The 12,215-nt window shown below is 52.8% G+C and overlaps 1 long non-coding RNA gene across 1 annotated transcript; it reads right to left on the reverse strand.

The window, feature by feature from the left end:
• Positions 1–176: 176 nt before the first annotated feature.
• On the reverse strand, positions 177–7,514 carry LOC137860512 (uncharacterized). The gene is made up of 2 exons (XR_011098973.1): positions 1,786–7,514; positions 177–1,336 (listed from the first exon to the last, which is right to left on the reverse strand). It is a non-coding gene; the product is annotated as an uncharacterized lncRNA (long non-coding RNA).
• Positions 7,515–12,215: the final 4,701 nt, after the last annotated feature.

Raw genomic sequence — 12,215 nt, forward strand, 5'->3', positions numbered from 1 at the left:
AGGTCCCACAGGCTGCGGCACGGCCACGCAGCACCATCAGGGCTATAAATTGGGGTGCTGGCACCGGGCAGACCGCAGCGACTGCTCCCAGCACCAGCAGAGCTCCCCGCTCCTGCCGCGGAGACCTCCAGCAGAAAGGTCTCGCTCACCCTGCAGGTGCTTGCATAAACAACCCGTCAGCGCTTTGCTGGCGCACAGCCAGAAAGTTTGACCCTAACGCCAGCTACACAGGTCACGGATGCTCTGACAGTCCCCGACGTGCACACATTTTCAAGCAGATGTCCCTTCAGCCATCGCCATCCACTTGTCTCTAGACATTAGGCACTCCACATGAAGGTATCTGCCCGCCGTGAGGGGCGCAGGGAGGCACCAGCACAGCACAACAACAACAGGGGAAGGCAAATCCTTGCGGACAACAGCAAGGTCCCGCCAGCTGGGGGCTGCCACCAGCAGGGCCATGACAGCTCTCCAGGAGGGAACCCAGAGAAATGGTGCTGCTCAGAGGGGACACGAGCACAGCCTGCAATCTCAGCCTCAGGATTTCCCAAATTTGAGGCCGGGGCCAAACCATTCTTCCTTTGTGTCTTCAGCCCTCTCGGCCTCCTCCTGCTGCTTCCTCCACCGGCAAGGGAGGCTGTGGCCTCCCTCACCTATGCAGATTGCGGCGCTGACAAGGCAGGGTAACGAGGGTGCTGGCCCCTGCGAGCTGTTTGCCAGCACTTCAAGGTGAATCTGACGACGCAGCTGCTTTCCTAAGTGTTAGGAACGTGCTCCGCTCCGGCTTTTCATCTCAAGCAACACGCAGCATGAAGGGCAGCTTGCCAACACACACACACACACACAAATAAAAAAAAATTACATGCAGGGCGAAAAGCATCACCCCTGGGAAATCTGCATCCAAGGAAGTCTGAAAACCTCCCCCCAAAAAGTGATATAAGCACAAGGTTATTCAAATCCCTCCCCTGCTGAGGCAGTCTCTTTCAATTTGTTCAGTGGAAGCATTTCACGCCTCACCTGCAGACCGACTGTTTCCTGAAGAAGGAGGGACCATAGAAAAGTTTGAGCACAGCAGAAAGCCAAGCCCGGATCATGCCTCTTGTTTTATTGCTTCTCCCCCACTGAGGCACACTGGGAGGGAGTTTTCGGAGAGGCTGGTGATCCTGTAAGCGTCCAAGCCACCGACAGCAAGCCAAGGCTGGAAGGAACAATACAGCCCTCTTCATGAACTGGTCCGTTTTTTTTTTTTTTTTTCTTTTCTCTTTTTACAGTACAATGGGAGGCTAAACTCACACTCAAATAGCAGTGCTGGGGATGAGTCAGTCTTCACTGTTGTCAGCTGGAAGAAGGATGAAATTACATCGCTTATCAGCCACGAGCCAGCAGGGGAGGTGGCTGCAGGACCTGTGAGCCAGGCTGAGCCCAAAATAGGGATGTTCCCAAAAGCCTCAACCTTTTGCTCAATTCCTACACACGCTCAGCGTTGCTCCAAAGCCTAAAAACAAGCTAAACATCTGCTTGCAGAGACAGCAATCTGCCTACAGAGGAGAAAACTTGCTGGGGGTTCGATGACAATTTTAGCACCAAATTGTGACAAGTTCTTAATGTTTTCAAGCTGGGAGTCCTGCAGGGTCAACGGACATGGACTCACTGATCACAATGTCTCTGAATGATCACACCCAGCTCTTCTCTGGCCATCTGGTTAAAGATCTGTATTACTCTGACCCTGCTCTAAAGCCAAGCCAACATTTTACAGCTTCATTTTTTAGGATGGAAAATACTCCCTACCCCAAAGCTGCAGAGCAGTGAGAGCAGATATTGAGACGATCATGGGGAGGATGAACACTCAAGGATGGTCACTTGGGGAGAGATGATGGATCACAGGGCAACATCCGTGCTTCTGATGGACTCACTGAAAATCAGACATTACAGTTTGACCCCTTTTACAAACCAGTGCCTCCGCTCTCGCTGCCATTACAGCAGCCTGGCTCCACCTTAGGCTCTGCCACCTTTCCCACATAGCTGGTTCCTCTCCCTGTTTTGGCCAGCAACCAAAAAGCAGCCAGCCAGCAGGGTCTCACAGCTGACAGGCCAGCTAACAAGTCCGAGACGTGAAGCAGCTGAGCAACTGTAGTCGTTGGTTGCAATTACTTGCAGCAGAGCCATGCCTCGGCCGCTCCACATAAATCTCAGTCCACTGAGGTTTCCCCACGTCCTCCCATGTTAGCATTTATTAATGACACCTATTCCCTCACACGCCTCCCTCTCAAGATGCAAGAAGGGGAAGCCTGTCACAAAGAAAGAGCCACCTGATGTATTGCAGAAGACATTTCAGGAGCACCTCCCAGCTCCGAAGGCAGCTGGTGCTGCAGCCCTTTGCCCGCAAGAGAGGCGAGCGTGCTCCTGGGGCACGCTTAACCCCAAGAAGCCATGACTCACCGACGTTTTCCTTCCGTAATTTGGAGTGTAACAGGCTGCGTAATGCCAGCTCAGGCTCAGTGATTCACGTTGGAGGGGATGTGTGAGAGATCACCTCTTACCCAAATGGGTATAATTTTGGCTGACAGCTGTAATGGGCACCGGAGCACTGCTCTCCGTGCGAGATTCAGCCAGAGATGGCTGCAGCCTTCGCGAGGCCCAGCTCTCTGCCTGGAATACAAAGGGAGCAGCTGGCATCGAGATCGGTGCTTCAGGGACTGCGAGCTCAACCAGGCGGCTGCCTTCCCAAACGACAACGTAAAGCAGATAGAGGAGCTGCAGGCTAATTTGATGATTTAATCAATACAATAATTCTATTAATTCAATAGTTTGATACAAAGCCACTTCCTTTCTGTTTGATTTACCTGAGAGAACTTCATTTCAGAATTTTCATAGCTTAGCTGATCAAATACATAAACCAGGAAACGTGTTACTCAGATGGATTTTCTTTAACTGCGAACTGCAGGAGAGGCAGAGCAAGCAATGACCCAGCAACCACGCAGCACGGCCCCGAGATTCCCACCTACAGTCATCACACAACCCCCTGGAGGCTCATCCCAAATGCAGGATGTTTCCCGGGCTGTGGGGCAGACGAACCAGGAGCGAACCCAGCAGAGAAGGGAGGTGCTGGTGCGCCCACGTCCTCGTGTTCCACCTCTTCTGGAGGTTCGTGTCCCACATCCAGCCTGGGGTCCAACCACCTCTGGTGAAAAAGGACTGCTATCAGGTTTATAGCTGTTTCCATTTATAGGAAGAAGGAGTAATGAAGTGTCTTCCTTCGGGAGGTGCCTTTTTTTAGCTGTCGAACTGTTTTAACTTTGTTTCCTAAGGAAGCAGCAGCCAGAGAAGCCAACGAGCACTCCCACCTCCCTTGCCCAAAGGCACGTTCGCATGGTGAGCACCATCCTCCGTGGTACCAGCTCGGAGAGAGCCACTGCAAGAGGCTGACAAGCCATGGTAGGAGCCTGCCAGGCTGCAGCAGCCCCTCCACAAGGCAGGGAACAGGCATCATCCACCCCCTGTCCCAAAGGTCCCCCCGTGCTGCTGGGCAGAGAGGAGAAGAGCAGCTCCTGGAGCTGGGGGTCTCCCCTTTCCCTGGGTTGTGCAGCAGCCTTACAGCAATAATACACACAGGCACGTAGTAACTCCCAGTGTCACCACAGCCTGCTTTCAGGATTATCTTTTTTTTTATTCCCCTTTCCCTACCTGACAATTAGCCAACGCCTGACACTGCCAGCAGAGATGCGGTAAAGGCAGCTGCAGGTCAGCCTCCTTCAAACAATTCCGGGGTCTTCCTGCCAGGTCCCTCTCTGGGTATCACCATCCCTCCAGCAAGAGAGAAAAGCCTCTAAATTAAAAAGGTCTGGACAGCAACCCACCAGCTCCCACTCCTGCCCTGATCAATGAAGCTTGCTAATTAAAAGCAGTTGACCTGAGCAAAGAGCGGCTTGGAGATTAGCCTGAGGGAGACAAGATTTAAGAATTAAATTACTTGACTGGTCTGTTCCATTTTATTCGACAACCCTGGTTTTCCCTCCTGCCACACATAGGTAAACGGTGATTTTGAGGACTCGGTCCCAGTTTGTAGGGGCACGGAGCAGAGAACGAGGCTCTGCTGTTTAATCCACCGCCAACAACCCCATCCATGTGCATCCACATGGGGCTGTCGGAGCAGCGCTTGTCTGACTGCCAGGTGACAACTGCAGAACAGCCGGGGGGCACCTCAGTCCTCCAGCTTGATTAACTGGTCCTTTGCACCCTGCCACAGCACTGGGACCGCAAGCAAGCATGCAAGCAATTCCCCTGATGCTTGCTCTGACTCCGTGGCCGGGGCCTCGCTGATGTATTCATCTCCGCCTGTAACCTCAGGGAGATTTATGCCTAGCAATCCAAGGGGATGACCACCACCCAAAAGCACGAGTGCCCAGGTCAGGTCCCCATCATCCCATCAACCAGTGAACTGCTGGGTTGAGAATCCCACCGCAGAGGGCTATAAAACAGACAGGAAGCCCTAAAGCATCACCGCACATAGCAAACACGCTGGGTCTCGTGTCCGGGGCCTCGCACTGTGCCCTGGAAGAGCAGCAAAGCAAACAGAGGGCTGCGCTCTTCGGAGAGCTCTCACATCTAATTTTCAGAGTTGCTCTGCCCTGCTCACGTCAGTGGGAGCTGCAGAGCCTCTGGAAACCCTGCTAATAGGAGGCAAAGGAGAGGAATGTAATGCTTCCTTGCTTCGGGAGAATTGGCTGGAAACGTGGCGTTGTTTTAGCCATACGAGAAGAAATTCGGGTGCAAATATGAAATAGGCTCTCCTTCAGACGGTGATATTTCAGGACCTTCGCCACAAAATATCTGTAATGGAATTTGCCCAGAACATATGCGTTTGCACAGGGAGAAAGAATATTCCTGGGAGAAAAGAGCAGTTTCCTCGCAGAACGCTCGGGGGTTTGTGTATGTTCCGCATATAATCTTGGCACTCGTTTTCTTTTTAAAATCACTGTGTTGGAGTTGAGGGGGATAAGACCAAGAAAAGGAGCCGTGGCAATCTGCTGTGCATAACTTATTAATCCACTGCCCTGTTCCCTCCTGCATCCCTTCTCTTTCCCCATTCCAGACCCTTTCTTGCTGGGATGACTGGGGAGCTCTGGCACTCCTTGGGCTCGTGCTTGCTTCTGGAGGAGGTTGCTTCTGGATAAACTGCTCTCAGGGTCCTAGGTGATGTATCCAGTGGTGGCGACACTCCTGGCCCTCCTCTCCCGTTCATTTCTGGCATGGCTGCAGGGCCTAAAGGTTTTCCCCATGCTCCAGGCCAACCTTCAGCTTCCCTTCCTCCATGGTTATGCTCGCTTCTCACCATCATGCAGCCTGCAGCAACCTGCTATTTTCCAACCAGCGTGGTTTGGACATGCCTGAGACTGGACTGAACATCAGTGCAAGGCAATTTCTACTGCAGCTGCAACTCCCGGACTAAAATAATGCTGCGTAGCTTCCTCCAGTCCTCTTAAATATACTGTCTGTAGGGTGAGACAAGGAAGTGACTGCACAGCATCCAGCAAGAGGAGCTGGTCATAAATTATGACCCTAACGTACTACCATCAGAAAAAAAAATAATAAAAATAAAAATGCCTACCTGCAAATGCCAACCAAAGGAAAAATAATACAGCACCAGAAATGAAAGCAGAGCCAAGCTGCATCCCAACAAGCCAGTAATCCTCTCCACAGAGGAGGGTAAGTGCGTGGCAGCAGGCGTGGAGTCACACACACCTCTCTGCAAAACCACAGATCGGCCCCAAAGGTGCCCGGGGTGGAGGAAAGCCGTACAGCTTGTGGGGGGCAGCTAGCCTATGTGGACATGTGGCTGATGCATTGCTTACACAAAGGTGTCTGCGATGTACCGAAACGCTGTCACTCGGAGCATAAGCCCTAATTCCCCTGCTGCTGTCACCGAAGTAACCCCTCGCTTTCATTACCAGGAGGGAGCAGACTGCAAAACCAACCACATTTTCTTCTGAAGGGGAGAAATTTCATCGGCACGCAGAAAGCCATCCTCATCTGCCTTGTGAAGAAAGAGATTTCTTTCAAGAAAGCTCCTCTCTCCCGTGACACCTCCCTCCTGCCCAAGGCGAGAGCAGCAGAGGAAGGCGTGAAGAGCAGCAGTGCTGGATAGTCCATCAGAGCAGGGTGCTGAGCCACAGCCCTTCCAGCTACCTGGCTGAAATTCAAATGCTGGATTAGTGTCTCTGGCACATTCTTAATAGGAGGCAAAGGAGAGGAATGTAATGCTTCCTTCCGGCCTTGCAGATCTATGAACCTCTCCCAGGTAGCAGACAGTCTGGCCCATCAAACAGAGGCTAGAATCAGAAATGAGGCCCATTTGTCAGATAAAATACCCAGGTCCGAGGAGCCAAGCTGAATCCGTATCAGGCAGAGATGCTGTAACAACACGGCAGCAGCTGGGAGCCCCAGTCAGGTGAAGGTCAGGGCTGCTTGGCATTCAGTGCAGTCGCAGGCCTCTCAGAAATCCACAACGAGCAAAGGACGAACACCTCCCCTTGGCAGGCTCGCTCCCCTCCAGCTGCATTTGATGGGCTTTGAAGGTTGGGAGCTCGGCGGGGCTGGCCGCAGCGAAACAGGGAGGAAAATGGACATATGGCAGGAGAGGTTAATCCTTAAAAACAGAAAGTGTTTTTGTTCATCTTCCCTTTGGTCACCAGGGTGGCGCCAGCTGTGACTTGTGTGCTGGGACTGAAAGGCAAACTCCAGCTGGAGCTCTCGAGAACCGGAGCCACTTCTGTGTCTTCTTTATACTGAGTTGTGGCTCCCGTAAAAAGGAGGGTGACAAGCCCTGAAGGTGCCTTTTAGCCATGTAACAGGAAAACTTTTCCTGTTACCGTGAAAGACAGACCTTGGTAGATCGCGATCCAAACGGGATGCTCACAGCATCCCTCAGGGTCCGTGACAGCTTGCAGCCACCCGACAGCTCCGGGCAGGGCTCGGGCACTGCCTTCTGCCCAGAGCCCTTCAGCGGGTAAAAGCAAGCGGGAGGGCTGCTGTTGCTCCCAGATTTGGAGCAACTTGTCCCATTTCTACCACCAAATCCCTACAAAAGCAGAGCTTTCCCACCTCCCCCTTGGACAACTACGAGGACCAGCAGCTGGAAGCCCCTTCCCACTGCCAATCCCAGCACCGAAGGACCTGCCATCTGCGCGGCAGCCTGCCTCCTCCACTGATTTGTTAAGTTTTTTGCCCTGATTGCACGCCTCGGGCAGGCGACAGTTGCTTTGTGCAGGACTTGGAGGGGGGAAGTTTTACAGCTTGGCTGCTGCCAACGCACAGATGTTACAGGCTGGGTCACGGCAAGGTGCTAAAGGCCTTCAGAAATGTTGCAAAGCATTAATTATGTTCCCGCAGCTGTTCTTTAACCCTCATACGCTTCTCCTTTCTTCCAGGGGCTGCCAGAATGACAACTGTGAACGGGAAATCAAAGCAGGAGGCTTTGAAGGGAAGCAAAGCAGAGACGCTAAAGGTTAAGAGAAACAGCACTCTGAAAATAGGCTTTTTTTAAAGCTGCTTGTCCCTGCCATTTTCTGGAACGCCTCCTCCTCTCCCACTTGGTGCAGCGCTGAAACCAAATGGCACCCAAGGAGTGACAAAGAGCCCACCCAAACCCCGAGGCATTGTAGAGAGTGCCTCATCTGGAGGGCCAGCAAGTGCCGACAAGAGCAGGGAGACGGCTCTGCTCCCGACAGCCAGAGCTCCTGTCGGGGTTGCCCAGGGGAAACTCTGCTTGCCCAAACCCTGCAGACCCCACTGCAAACCCAGGCACCACTTGCACAGCCCCGGGGCTGGGCTGTGATGCAGGGAAGTAGTCTCGCCACCACCAGCAGGATCCCCCGTCCTCTCGCCCGAAGCTGCAGCCCGGCAGAGCAGAACTCCTTTTCAGACTCGCAGATGTTGTGTTCCTGAATCATCTGCCCGCACGGCTTGCGCTGGTGAGAGCAAACGAGATTGTTTCTGGAACCCTTTGTGCTGAAGCTCTCTGCACAATGAGCTCCCGCACACTTCCAGGCTAAATAACTTTTTATGTTAGAGATGAAGTAGGGGGGGAGAAAAAAATACAGTCACAACAACAGCAAGCAAACAAGCAGAGGCTGCAGCAGCATAACAGCACGCTCTTATGGAAAAGCAACGCTGCTGTGCCTGCACACACCCCAAACTGCAGCATCTTCCAGCACCTTCCACGTTTAAAAAGGCAGGAAACTAACTGAAGACGACAAGCTTTGCCTGACATCTCCTGGACACATCTTCAGCCGGGGACGGTCACGACACAGCACGCTGGCCGGGACCTGAACTTGTGCTTAATGGACTCGGCTGCTGCTGCTCTCATCGGCTGCCGGCACGGGTATTAGCTCCATTGCCATCTCTGGAGCTCTGATAACTATAAAAGCCTGATGGACAGACCTTGAAAAGAGATCCACAATAGCATTAACCACTCTGAGCTCCGGGGCCGTGTCACGCCTAACGGGGTGAAGGAGTTTCCTCCAGGCAGCTCCGGGCAATTCTCCTCCCTCACCCAAGCGGCTGGTGGCAGCCGCTCCTCCCTGCTGGGGACACCACGGGGGCACGCAGCCCCTGCAGGGGTTCCTCTCCCCCATTCCTTCAGAATAGCAGCAGGAATTGGGGATCACCACCATCACCCCAAATCAAGCTCACAGTCCTTCCTTGCTGGATGGGTTGTGCCCTTACCACCACACAGACACGAGCTCCCCGCTCGGGTGGGCTCACGGCCAAATGACATCAGGGAAAAGGCTTTGCTGGGACAGCCTTCCTGTTAGACACCTCTGGAAACTCCCACGCTGCTAAAATATCGAGGCAGGAGACAACATTTTCATCTGCCTAATAGAGCTCTTCAAGCCACACGCAGTCACGTGGCTGAGGCCGGCTATTTTAGAACAATGCTCAGCCGAGACTTTTGTTTTCAGCAGAATAATTTAACACCCCTCTCTCGCAGAGTACTTTTGCCTCCAGATATCAGAGCCGCTCAGAAAGGCAGGGTCAGCTATTCCAGGAAGGAAAAAAAATAAATAAAAATAATAATAAATAAAAAAAAAAGGCAGCAACATAACCCACAGCACCTGTGATCCCAGGAGCAGAGGCCCCTACCTGCCCCAAATCCCCTGCCCTGATGGAGGAGGCTTCTCCAGCGGCCGCTCTCCTCTGATCTCTCCACTTCTTTGGCAAGCAATTTTTTTGTTTTTTTAATCTTTTTCAGCCTCCAAGTTCAAGTTACTTAAATTTCGCAGAGGGGCTGACATGTTCTGATGAAGACGATCCCATCGGTGTTATTGTCTGGCTGCCAGCTCCCGGGAAACAGGCGAGGCACGAGGGCGGATGCTGTTTTTAACCAGGGGCCGCGTCTGACTCGAGCGTTCGGGGAGTTAATGAGCGCTGTGCGGCGGGAGGGAGGGCCGGGGGAAAGCAAACACAGAAAGCTTTATTTTTACATGTCGTTATTTTTGTAAGAAAGACAAGCCGGGGACTTTATGGAGGGGGGCATAGAGGGGATTGTTTAACAGCAGAATTGCAGGTTTGCGGCTGGAAGAGCCTGCCGGGACATCCCGTGTTCCCACCCCGGGACAGCCAAGGTGTTCACACAGACACGCTGCAAACCTAGGGGGACAGCCTCTGCTGCCCTCCCCGTGCACAGGGTGGGTCTGTGTGATGGGGTGAGGGGTCTCCAGGCTGTGCAGGCACCCTTGGAGCACCCACGCCAGCTCTGGAAGAGGCTCAGGCCACTCAGCACCATGCAGGCTGAGGCCAAACCCTGGAAAAGGTGCATAGGAGCAGCACATCTGACACTACTCCCCTTAAAGCAGCAGGGAACAGGTTAAAGGAGGAGATTTATAGACATATATCTTTGCCAGAACCACCAGGTGATCATGTGTACACATTTCTCTACTCTAAGACCTAATTTTCCACCATTTCCCTTGATTTGCTGTTCCTTTTCTCCCATTTCCTTGATTTAGGGCCCAATTATTTCTTGTCCTCTTGCCAGTGAAACAAAATATTTCATAAGCACTCCTGTCGTCTCCCCCCACTCCCTCCCTCCTCTGGATGCTGGTTTCAATGCCTGACTCATGCCTCGTGTTCTGCAAAATTTAGAGTATTTTAGTGAACACCTAACGATGATTTTACCATTTTTCACAGCGATGCAAATGGGATTTGGCACTGACGAGCTCCGTGTTGGAACTTAAGCAATTCTGTGGCCCCCGCAGCTCTGGCAGGTCTTTGCAAAGCAGTCCCTGGGGACTGTCACCTGCAGACGATTTTCTTCTGACAAGGCTGTTTGCGTCCTTCAGCAGGGATGAGCCCCACACTCTGTGCAGGGATGGGAAGAAGGCAGACGAGAAAACTCTGAAGCTCACCTGGATCCTAAGCAATCCGCAGACGTAAGTGGTTTGAGCGCAGTTTCCACACAAGGGTAACATCAGTGAGAGCAACAGGACTGTGCTAGCACACAGCAATGCTCTGGCCGGGCTGGGCCAGCGGCTGGGTTTGTCAGGTTCACATCAGCCCTGGGTGCTGCTGCATGGAAGAGCTGGGGGCTGCCACCCCTGCACAGGCAGATCTTTGTCCATCAGCTTACAGACAAGTTCTGCCCTCATTAAAAGGAACCGTACAGAATCTGGAAAGGACAACGCTGCCTGTCCCTGGTGGGGCCTGCTCTAATGTTCCAAGTGCAATCAAGTCTTTGCAGTGGTTCACCACAGAAGGAGCCCTGAAGCCCACCCCTGTCTGCAGCGGAGGACAGACGGACGTCTGTCAGAGCACTGAGCACCAGCCCTTGGGAACAGCTCCGGGCAAATGCTCTCCTCTCCCCTTGGGGCAATGGCTTTACTACAGCTTTCCATCCTTCTCCCCCTGCCCGGGCCCGTGCACGCACAGCATACAGCATTTCTATAGCATCCTCCTACCAGTTCCCATAATCATTTCCAAACCTGTCACAATACAACACAACCACGAAAAAGACAGTTAAAATGCTATTTCAATACTGGCAACCTTTCTCAGGGAGATATATCGGTAAAGTTCGGTGAGGAAGGTTAGGGGAACGACAGCACAGATCAGGTCAGAGATTCCCTAGCCTGTGAGGGGGGAGAAAAAGCTGTTTGCTCTGAATCAAGCAGAGCAAGGACTCAAAACCGTGTCTCCCATGTTCTGAACTCATGTCTCACATCCCAGCTCCCACAGCCTTCCCCATAGACAGAGTCTCTTCAATGTACACACACATCCAGCAAGGGGCATCTTGAGTGGTTCCAGTCCTGCCAGTGGCTGGTAGCAACAAGGAGGAAAAATCCGGAGTGTCTGGAGGATGTAGAGGAAGGGATAGGAAGAGGCACTCGGTGGCAAACCCTCCCAGGTAGTTCAAGCTACGTCTGCTTTTGACCCAAAAAGAAAATTCCCACAGCATGTGGAATAGTTTCCAAAACTGATTTTTGAAACCTGGCTCCATGCTCAGCCATCACTGATGGGGACAAGAAAGTTGGACACATGCTGGGGGACACAGAGACCAGGCCCTAAAGCACCACACCAGGCAGCTCCAGGCAGGTTAAAACAATGTTCAGTTATGGCATTGGGCTACTGCTCTCCAAAAAGCCTTGAAAAGTAACCAGCCACCAAATGCCATAAGAGAAAGATCGCTGCTAACACAAGAAGGGACGGGCATCCCTTTCCTTACCCTCGTAGGATCAGCCCTGACGACTGCGCTGGCCTGGGGCTTGGTTGATTAACGTCACTTCTAATTGCTCGTGTGGACGGGCTGGCTGGCAGCACCCCTCTGGGTGAAGCGGGCTCACCCCAAGCCCTGTGCAGCACACCAGCTTCCCCCCAGGGTGCCTGCCAGCCCCCTAAAGCCAGCATCAGGCAGTTCACATTCCTGCCAAGTTCCAGCATAGGGCTCAACATCCCTGGAAAGTGTTGGAAATAGTAAAAGCCGGCCACCGGGGCAGCTTTATATTGGATAGAGATATTCTACCCTCTAAAGTGTGTTTGGAAGGACTTCTACATTCCTTCCCTCCTCCTTCCTTAGAGGAAAGGAGACAAATGTCTGGTCAGGTGTTCACAGCCCTGGGCAAGGGAAGCACGGCACCCTAAGTGACAGCTAACAAAAGTACTGGAGAGCAGAGCTCAGGCACAGGCAGGGACTGCTCACACACCTGGCTCGCCCTGCCAGCGTGCCATCA

This window comes from Anas acuta, chromosome 8 (genome assembly GCF_963932015.1).
Source record: "Anas acuta chromosome 8, bAnaAcu1.1, whole genome shotgun sequence".
Taxonomy (NCBI): domain Eukaryota; kingdom Metazoa; phylum Chordata; class Aves; order Anseriformes; family Anatidae; genus Anas; species Anas acuta.